Raw genomic sequence first — 11,633 nt, forward strand, 5'->3', positions numbered from 1 at the left:
ACCTCATCCTTAATGGAAAGTTTCTTTTTAGTAATCCTCTAGTACATTCACTGCAAGCATGTGTATGACATATAAAATGGGTGGTTCTGGTTTAATTTAGCCCTCTACTTGCTTTTTTCTTGTGAAAAATCTTTGTTCATATGTTCATTGTGTGGAGCAGCACTGCTATGCCCACGCCACGCTGCTAAGTTTGGACATGGCCTGTACATGACCTATTCAATGTCTCCTTCCTGCTCCATCTTCAATCTGCCTCATTTATTTACTCATTTATTTGCTTTATTCTATGTTCTGCATAGAATGCAGAACATTTTTTGGCTGTTCTGCATTCTGTTTTGCATGCAGAACAGCCAAAAAATCCTCCCTTATACAGAAACACCACATCTCTACATCTGTACATAGCAAAAATAATTAACAAGAAGATCCTTTTAAAGTTTAATATTAAATTGGATTACTAAGATCATGACATTTATTTATTTATTTATTTATGAGGGTTATTTTCAGCAATATTGCTTCCTTTCATGCAAACGCTTTGATTTTGTCTAAGGTTTTTCTTTAAATCAAATTAACTTATACCAAATGTTGCTGCTAAGAAGGCAATGTTATCCTAATCTGAAATGATTTGCTTTACTTCTGAAATATTAAAATGTTCTTTGAAATGCTCAATCAAACAGTTCTAATAGGAATTTTTAAACAGTTAATTCTGCAAAAAATGTTCATGTTACTTTTGAAATACTCTTCAGTATTGGGTTCTGAGAACTGGCCTTATGTGTTTGCTTGTTGAACTGAAAAAAAAAGTTAATATAATATTTTGTTTTAGTCAAATAACATCCTTGGAATGTAACTGTGAAACCATAAAAATCACAAAATATTACTTTTTCACTGAAAGCTGCTTAATTAGCTTATGAAGCAGCTTAAATTACCTTTAATTTCAATTTAAGCCCTTCGAAAAGCCCATGAAATAACTTCAAATTATCTAATAGAAGAAAATATGCTGCCATTTAATAAATGAAATGTTGGGGAGATATTTTAACAGAATTTACTCCAAGCACACTGTCTTCTAGTTTCATGACCTCCTATTTTTCCAAATACAACGGTGAGTAGTGTTTTAGAAGCCCAAATTCTTGTAAATAACTGACTGTTCTATTGCTGAAAGAAATTTATTGCATCTTTTGGTTTACATTGTAGTAAGACTAATTTTCAAACCCCACTTTTATTCATTTTTGCTTGAAGGACAAAAAGCAGAGAAACTGTTTAACACAGAGTATGATACATAAAGCTGTGAGATTGCTGTGGGCAACTTGATCATTAACGTTGAAATTCAGTTTGACTAACTTTTCCATGCACATTATGTAAAGTTATATTCAGATCTGGAAAATATTTCCAGCATGAGAAAATATTGGTGCAAAACAAACACATGGAAAATTATCAACTCAAACATTGAAAATGTGTTTGTAAATACAAGTGAAGTTCCGCCTTATGCTTGTGGAAAATTCACTTTGCTTCAAAAATATAAACACTTAAAAGCAAGATATTTTTAAGATAGTGTTAGTATATACCAGTTTCTGCAGTTTATTCTTCAGTCTTCTCTGTTCACAGTTTGACTAAGTAATTGCCAAATCTGAACTAAGCATATTTGTGATGCTGGTATCTTATGATTACAGTGTGAAGCATGTAGGCATTTTGTGTATGCCTGTATCATCTACACCATGTTAAGAAACATTTTTCCTTTCACATATTTTGGCTCAGGAGAAGCACTTGTTTTAGCAGGGTCAAAAAGTGCTGCAGGCACGATGCCAGCTCAGACTGAATCATTATATTTACAGTTTGGAGAAATCAATTCCATTTCCAATTTAAAAAAAAGTAAATATTATGCTAATGTACCTAAAGACTCTAGCATTAGTTTCTTATATATGTCTTGGACTCAAAGTACAGGAAATGAAATAAATCTATCTTCTCTCCACTTCCCAAATCCCTATCATTGGTTCCTAACAATAATTTGCAAAATGATGGGTAAAATATTTCATATATTGCTGATATGATTTGGGAAAAAGCTAAAAAAAGGAGGGCTTTGATCAAAGACTCCTCTTGAAGAGAAGATGCAGTTTATTTGGAGGTTAATAATCTTGGAGTGCTTCAATACTTTAGATCTGCTACAATGAAGCTGTCAAAATAGTTTTAATTTCAGAAGCCTTGACTTCAGAGAAGCACCTCTTACTGTCACAATGATCCATGACCTAGTTACAAAGAGATTTGTTTCCTTTTTTTCTCCCCAGTTCTCTTTTCCCTTCCCTTCCCTTCCCTTCCCTTCCCTTCCCTTCCCTTCCCTTCCCTTCCCTTCCCTTCCCTTCCCTTCCCTTCCCTTCCCTTCCCTTCCCTTCCCTTCCCTTTTATTTTATTTTATTTTATATTTTATTTTATTTTACTTTACTGCCTGCCGTGAGACGGCTTAAGGAGCAGAATCACTCCAGAGGCAGAAGAAGGGAGCCTGTTGGCCAGTCCAAGTGCCAGTACAGAAGGCTGGTGCTGCAGAGCAGCCTGAGCTCCAGCTACACAGACAGGGTAAAATAGTACAAATTCTGTACATTGTTGTGTACAGCTGTGTTCTGTCACAAGTAATCTGCAATGAAAGCAGAGTAAGCTTTTCCCCTCAGTTCCTTTTCCTTTGCTGGCCTTAGTCTAGTTCAGGAATTGCTCTAAGAACATATATGTAACCACTTACATCAAAATAGGGTAGGTAGACCAAATGTAACGTCCCTGAGAGCCAAGTAACTTCACACACAAAATCCCAAAGCAGGAGAGAAAAGTTGTTCCATGTTTCAAGGACCTAAGAAATGCTTTTTCTTTCAAATGAGTGGTTCAGGCATAGATTACTTTTCAGGTTTCAGAAAAAGCACCAGAGATTGCTTTTATATACTATTTTCAAGTCACACCTGCTCACCATGAGGCAAGATGTCAGAAAATAATGAAGCAACATTATACATATTGAAGTTGCAAGATGGGAAACGGGAATCAGATCAAAGGTCTCTGAGAGATGAAACTTAGAAACAAATGAATTTCTGACACTGAAGAGTGAATAGACTATCTTTGAAATTCTTTCTTCAGTCATTGGAGCATGCTAATGGGTTTTCTATTTCTTTTTTTTCCTTCTTCTTCTTTATTTTAAAACATCTCATATGACAGATTTAAGTATTACAAACACTAAATTCAATACAGCTGCTGATGTAAATTTTCCACAAAGCAAAAAAAAAAAAAAAATTACACTGGTATCTTACATAGAGATGTATATTGTATATATATTATCCAGAACACATATTCAGGTCAGTAAAATACATTAATGCATTTTACTGACCTCAATATGTGTTCTGGATAAAACTGCAGAGAGATTGCCATTTCACATATTAATCTCTGGGAATTTACACTGTAGTGGTGGGTTTCCTGTATGTTCCCAGATTTGTTGCCTTTTGGGAAGTGCAGCTCTCTGCAATTTTTGCATTTGGACCCCTATACAGAATTCAAACATTGTGATGTAAACAAGTGTGAGCACTTGCAAAAGAGATTAGTCCAGCCTACTAGGGAGTCAATCAAAATTATCCAGAATATTCTCATGTTGGGCTGCTGTAGCTGTCACCATCAAAAGCAGGGAGCTCATTTCTCTGGGAACCTCTCATTTCTTATTTCTCTGAAGTGAGCCCCTCTAATTGGCACTGCCGCTTCCGCTGTGCTACCAGGCTCACACGTACAGTGCAGGTGATCAAACTCGAGGGACTGAGCAGGCAGTGGGGCTGGGGAAACATCTGGCCCAGCTGTGACCCAGATCCCTGGGCTTGCAGGAGACACCAGACTGACCTCAGGTGAGGGCTGGGGCCGTGAAATGAGTTCTCACGTTTTGAACACTATTGGACTTCCATGTCACCACAGCACAGAGCACGCTCCTTTGATTTTCAGCAGAGTGCTTTCAGCTGCTCTCCTTAAATACTGTAAATGCTGCCCTGCACTGAAAATAATCCTCTCTTCAGTTAATTTTGTTTGTAAATGTCACAGCATCATAGATAAAACCTTGGAAAGGTATGTCTTTTTTACCCTGTATTAATTCATTGATATTCTAACCATATTTAATGTCAAAGGCAAAATATTTCCCATGAATCTCTGGTCAATTAACTTTTCAATGTTCTTAAATAATCCTTTGCCAGAAACATTAATGCTTATAGTAATGGAAATTGCTTCCCAAATCCACAGGGTGTTGAAAGTCTTTGGAAAATAAGATATAATAAAGAATATTATAAAAGAAAATACAGAGATGAGCTTATTTCTTTACCAAAAAGTCAGGCCTGCGAGTCAAAGTGAATTTAAATAATTGTTTTTCAATTTTTAACAGACTTGCAAGAAAGTCTATTGTTTCCTTTGACATAGTAAAACAATTTTGAGAACAGGCAATCATTTGAAATGATTGTGTAGGTGTCATGCTTAGCTAATCATGAAATGTCATTTTCAAAAACATTAATGTATTCCTATTAGAATGGGAGTCAAAGTAATGCACTTTGTAAATGAGATCAGCATTCATTAAGTCTGGAGAAATGCTATTCTCTGGCTGCACCATAACGCTGGTTCCTGTCTTCTAGTAATAGAAGCTGTCATGCTTCCTCCTATGAAGTGCTTGACGGCTGAGCACTGATAAGATGAACAAACAATAAAACCCACACATAACCCCTGCAAACAAACAACACTCCTGCAAAGAGAGAGCAAAGCTGTAACAGCGGATTATAGAAATTCAAATGCAACAATGGAACTAAACTTCCAAGATGGGTTCCACATTCTACAAAAATGTTCTTGTATTCAGTTCTTACCCAGGTCAATGGGATAGGGGGATTTGTTGTACTCTTCGAGGAAGATCTAAGCCTGGAAGGTCACATTGGGATGGGTTTTAATCAGCTCTTAGAATGAGCAAAATATATTCTGAACCTGTGTGTAAATCTAATTAAACAGTACAGCTCTTTCTATTGCATGATGAAGCTTATTCTAAAGCAGTTAAGGAGTTACTGTCAGATCAAAAGAAAAATATCTCCCCCACAACTGAATATACAGCCCTAGACAATAAGAACACTTTTATTTTGGATTTAAGCAATTCTGCCTTTTCCCCTACTTTTTGTAAAATTCTCTCCATAAGCCTAACATGTAAATTTTCACCATCATTTAAGGAGCGGCGAAAGTGAAATCCTGGAACACAAAAGCTAAAACCTCTCAGACTTCACTTAGTTTACTTTTTGAAGCAGTTATTTATGTGGCAATGTCAATTTTTCAGGAATTCAGGCATGAACTTGTCAAAAAAACCCTATGTCCACTTTCCAGTAGTACAGTAAGTTTTTTGACATACAAATTGGTGATAGACTGAACAAATAAACTATCTGGAAAAATTTTAGAGGGTTGAAAAATAAGGAAATTTTTCCAGACCAGGAAACTGCTTCATGTAGCCTTCTCATAAACCAAGAGCTGCCAAAGCACACATTAAAGAACACATTTTCTTCTATTTGTACTTTTGTACCATAAATCACAATGTCAAAGCCTGTTCTATTTTACTGCTTTTAACTTTTAGGCTGAGATAATAGAACAAATATATTTTCTTGGAATGATAGGTACATAATATTTTCTGATGAAAAACAACAAGCAACTATGGAGTAACTAACAATAAAGATGGGGTAAAATTTATTCTTCTTGTTGTCTGGAAGTGTTATTTATAATGACAGGCTTTGTGCTAATGCCCAGCACGCAAAGTGTACTCACTGAGGCAAAAAAATAGGAGTATGTATTTAAAACTTTCCCAACATACAACCTTCTTTGTTAACATTTTAGAATTTTGCCTACAAGACCTTTCTGATACATGAAAAGGGCATTTTATTCAACATTCTAACTCCTGATTATTTTCCAGTTACTTAGAGAAACTAGGCAAAGTAACTTGATTATAGTGGAATAAAGACAGATTTTCAATCAATGACTCTAATAATCATGCATAAAATTCTAGAAAAACTGAGAAATGCAGTTTTAATCAGTGGTGTTTTGGGACTAATATTTCCCTTTATTATATATGCCAGCACAGCTCTTTCAAAATGAGTCCCAGTCTGTTCTGAATTGTTACTCTTTCATTGCTTTAACGCTTCAGTGTTTATAATCATAATGGTGGAAACAGAAAACAGTTCAGTGTGACTCAATTGACCTATCAGTTTTCTAAATCTAAGATTTGTCTTTTCTTCCCTGTAGCCTGGATCTTCTCCTCAGGTCCTCAATTTTAGAATAATCATGCTTTCTTTTTTTATTTAGACATGGCATTTTATTTTGGTGTTAGCTCTGAAAATAAAGGCAATCCCCATTTGCACAGAAGTATGACTATCTCTTATAAAGTCCTTTCAATGTGTTAGTATGTATGAAAAGAGGTGAGTATGCAGACACTGAAGTAACAGGCCCTAGTTCTATTGACACAGAACTCTACTAATGTGACTGAAAGTTAATATGGTTTTTGTTTGCTCATATGCTTTTTCCTTTAGGACAATGTTAGTGTCCATCTTATATTTCCTCCATGTCAAGTGGGAACCATAGGATTTCTGGTCAGAAATGAGGTTAATTTATCTACCTCTGCTATGCAGATTTCTTGGGAAAGCATTGTTCTTTCAATTCATTGTTCAAATATTAAATCAACTTTAGTTACTATGGTTCTGCCTGAATTGTTGGATAAATTTGGTTCAATGCTGTTTGTCATGTTTTGGGTCATACCTGAGTTATTCAGTGATCTCATGGGTATCCTCACCCATGTAAGATAGAGTTAGTCCAAGGGAAAACAAAACTCTTCATTGACAGTCACTAGGATTTGAGGAGACTAATGGATCTCATTGTTCCCCTCTGATATTTTGCTAACAAGAATTGAGTGAACAGTCAAAAAGGCAATCATTGCATACGAACAACTCTGAGATATTGGCAGGATCAATACATATCACTGCTAGTCAGCCAGCACAGTGTCTGCAACCTGCCATTTTCATTTATTCTTCATATTTTTTTTACGTACAGAATACAGAAATGTTGAGGATTTAATGGAGGTGTATTGGAGATGTTTCAAATTCACCCTTTTACCTTTTCTTTCTAAATTTTTATTTTGTTTTTGGTAAATTAAGTTGGGTATCTATGCAGGGCTATTCTTCTGTATACTTTCTGAACCAACAGCATTCAAGGGAAGTCTCCCTTAATTTTAACACCTATTTATACTTGTTAGCCTAAAAATCTTCTCTTGCCTACCATTTATGTTTGTTCTCTTGCTTCCTTTTCAAAGATGCCTGTACTTCCTGAGAGAGAAGCACCTAGGGTAAGAAGCCATGCTGCTATTCATTTTCACCCGCTGCTCACATTTCTGTAAGAAGTTGGCACTAACAGTGTATGTGTTGAGTCATTTATCTCAGTATTGGAGGATGTAGCAAGTGGACTTGTTCTTGTCTCTTGAAGGAGAATACTTACACTTGAAACAGTCTTCTCATCAATCCAAATGGTGAGCTGAGAAATTTAGAATGGATGAGTATAGTTATCACTGGTGCTATTCTATAAAATCATTAGTGAAAAGATACACTGAAGGCTGCTAAATTTAAACCCATCCTGAAAACATTTCTGTAAGAATCTTGTCCAACAGGTCCCTTACTTTTTATATAAAGAATATAAATAAATGCAATAAACATGTATGTGTTTCTAGGTACTTATAAGGAGATTAAAGACAGAGAGGCAAGAAACACCCTCTCTGCTACATTTGCATGATTTCTACCAAATAGCCCATACAAAACCAGTTTCCAAAAAGGATAAATGCAACACACAAATTTCAACACTATTTTTTCCTTGCTGTGCTACAAAGTCTTTGAAAACTTGTAAATGGACCCATCTGACTTATCATTTTATTTTATATACATTAAGGAATGTCCCTTTCAATTAAAAAATAACAATAAAAAAAGAATTATTTTCCTGTTTCCAGTAATGGAATACACAAACCTAAACTTAGCCAGCAAAACTTTTGCAGCAAAGACTTTTTCTTGTGGAGCAATATAATGCCCCTTACAAGCAAGAAAAATGCATGAGCACAGCTGAATCTACATAAATTTTACATTAAAATAAGTCCTTGTGAAAATGTTGTTATGTTAATTGCCTGACTCAGTATGATATCATGTCAAAATGTAATCATCCAAATTCATCTCTAGATCCAAATGTGTCACCAGCTGCATATATCAACAGTTGAGTTACATGAGCCATTCATTTGGCCCAGTATGTAATTTATCTAGTTATTTACGTGATCTATATAAAACTAATTTCTTCCCAGGTCGGGCACCACTGTAAAGTTGATTAATGCTTTTGTCATTTCATGTATTGATTATTGTAATTCACTACTTATTGGTTCCCTCATTGCATGTTGCACAGGCTTCAGCTAATGTAAAATGCTGCTGCACATATTGCAGTCAAATTATAAAAGTTTAATAGCATCACTCTGGTTTTAATGAAGCCTTGCTGCCTCACTGCTCACCCCTGGAACAAGTACAGTGTCCACAACTGTCAGGGTAATATGTAATCTTTCTGAATATTTGCTGATGTTGTGGGGAATGACCTTCCTCTTTTGTCACATATTAGTTTCTTGCTCGATAACTCATGGGGAGCTTGCTGACAGCACTCAGCCATTAGACAAAATCATGGCTAGTTTCCTTCTGAAACCCTAATGCCTGATTGGAGGGGACCCACAGCAATCATTGGGTCCAACTCTGAAGTGAACGGCCCATGGTAGGGATCAAAACCAGCACCTTGGTGTTGATAGCACCCTGCTTTGACCAAGAGCTCATCTCAGAGTCACTCATCTACTTTTCTTTCTTTTTTCTTGATTTTGTCATTCACTTTAACCATGCCCTCTGAAATACTATTTTTTCCAGGGAAAAGGAGAACTATAAAGAAGTTTGATCATGGTCTTTGTGAGCTGTTTATTAAATTTAAGTGATCCCACTTAACTTTTTGGAGTAATAATTTGCTTCAAATACATTTCCCCTGTTTAATGATATATTTGAGTCTCTGCAAGCGATGCTAGATCTCTTACATTTTCCCTAAAATCTGGAAACAGACCCAACCAACACATTTTAAAGGAATTCGGGAAATAAATCTATTTAAATACTCAAAGTTTTACAAAACTAGATTTTATTTTAAGGCTCACATTATCTTTCAGGAAGAAATTACCAGCTTCTCTTTTCTATTTGGTGCAACTGAAGGAGATATGTAAATAGGTAAGTAGACAGTGAACAAAAAAAAATTGTTTCAAGAGTTCTTGAAAGAGCAGTGCTTCCCTTGTCTAAAGAGAGTTGTCTTTCAAAACAGGGAGGATATATTTACCTTCAATAATGGGGACAGTTTAGGAAAGGCAGGTGTTTAATAAAAAGTCTACTGTGATGTCTAAACTCTATATTTATGTTATGTGACATTCTAGAGAACTTAAAGAAACTGTAAACATATGGAAAAATAGAGTGGCAAACATGCAGCATATCTTACTGTTCTACATAGCTAACACAAGGGGTTACAGAAAAAAAAAGATTCCTGGACATAAGTAATTACTTAGACAGTGATACAATGATTGAATGTCATTTTATGCCGCTGGCGTATTTTCGATTTAAATGAGTAATAATGATCAATTGAGGGCAAAATCTGATGATTAGCAATTAAAAAAAATATGATGGTGGCAGGTTCAGCTACTAATTCTTAAATTATGTCTGAACGAAATCCCATTTCATTACTTTAAGATGAAGTATATTTCCTACCCATATTTTAGTGTGATTGTCAACAGTGAAGATTAATTTTTTTTTTTTTTTTTTTTGTCCAGAGACTTATTTTTAGATGGCCACACAACATTGTGACTCAAGACTAGAAGCAGGTTGGTACAAATGTGTGAGAAGTAGCCCAGGAGATTATTTTCTGCAGTTAACATGGGACCAGTGTTATAGCACGGGTTTGTAGTCTCTTCTATGAGACAGACGTCAGTTGCCTTACTGCTGCTGTGCAAAAAGAGGGTGTTGCTGCGGATTTAAAACCAGCCCTGATATCAAGCACGTTCCTCTGAGGGCAAGTTTGAAAATATTTACTCAACTATAAACAGGATTTTCCTTAACGACGAAAAACCAGCTTAGATCATCCACTCAGCTGATAGAAACTGGGGCAGTTTTAATTGAACATTCACCTCTCAGGCTTTGTAAACCCGTTTCTATGCTAATAGACAATATTCATTACAAAGATATTTACAATAATCAGTGAAAATGCAAAGTAAGCACTAAATTGAATTATAAACTAAATTTACAGGCACTTCTTTATTCGCTGGGTTGGCTTTCTGAGTGGGTCTGAGGCAGGGGCTGCCCGATTCCTCGCTTCTGGGGAGACCAGAGCCGCCAGAAGGGCCCCCAGCGTGCAGGCACTGCCTGACCGCGCTGCGGCCGCTGGGGCGGGCCTCACTGCTAGGCCACCATGGTCTCTGGTCCTGCCCTCTTCCTGTCCCTGTGTAGGGATGGAGCATTGCTGTGCTTTCAGGAAGCTCTTTGTGGAAACTTCCGGCATTGGAAGCTCCTTTGCCCTCGGTGGATGCTTGCACTGGAATCCCTCACGGCTGGGTTCAGAGCACACTCAAGTTGGCTCTTCTAAAACCCAGGGTCCTTTTCCCCTTCAGCGTGCTCAGTAGGCCCTTTAACTCCACGCTGCTGAGCAACTGGAGCAGCGGGACAGGGACCTTTGCAGCCTGAGCTGCACTTGTTCCTCCCTGTCCGTGCACGGAACACAGCAGGGAGGAGAACGGCAGCAGGGCCCTGCGTGTCCCCGGGCTCAGGTTTTGCGCCGCTTCAGCTCCACAGAGACGCGGGTAAAGTGAAAAACACAAACAGTTTATTAAGGGAAAGCGAAGCGAAGGGGTGAGCTGGGAGGTAAAAAAGGGGATGGGCAGGGCCTGAGGGCTGTAGGGAAGGAGCTGCCAACAGGGAGAGAGATGGCAGGAGCTGCTGGAGCTTCGCACAGGCTCAGCTGTGAGCAGCCAGAGCCGTGCGTGGAGCTGCAGCTGGTCCCTTCTGCTCTGCAGGTGGTCCCGTCTTCAGTGGGAACTGGAAATCATCGAAGGAGGCCGGTACAGGTAGATCTGATCCAGGAGACAAATGAAGTTGTGCAGATCTTCTTTCCAATTTCATCTGAATCCATGTGTTCATGCAGGATGGGCTCTCGTCTTCCCTGAGGGCTTGAAGAGCTGGAAGAGAGAGGAACAGAGGCACGGTCAGAGGCCAGATTGAGGGAATCCAAGGAAAGCCTCCTGCCAGGGCCATCCCAGCCGCCTCTTGCCATGGCCAGGAGGGAGCGGGAGACAAGGGCTTCGGCCGGAAGGTGCTGGCCACGGATCACCCCCGTGTCCCCGAAAGCTCGCCGGGCTGTGCCCCCCACGCGGCTGCCCTGACTCACCCTGACTGAGGACCTGGAGCTCCTCCTCCTGCCCCATCACGAGCACTCCGGCCACCCCTGGCAAGACAGAGCATGCGGCGGCCCCAGGCGGCACAGCTGGCCGAGACGGGCGCTGCCGGCCCTGTGGCCGCACGCCCTCCCCCGGGCAGGGCTCC

This window comes from Geospiza fortis, unplaced genomic scaffold (assembly GCF_000277835.1).
Source record: "Geospiza fortis unplaced genomic scaffold, GeoFor_1.0 scaffold40, whole genome shotgun sequence".
In the NCBI taxonomy this organism is placed as follows: Eukaryota; Metazoa; Chordata; class Aves; order Passeriformes; family Thraupidae; genus Geospiza; species Geospiza fortis.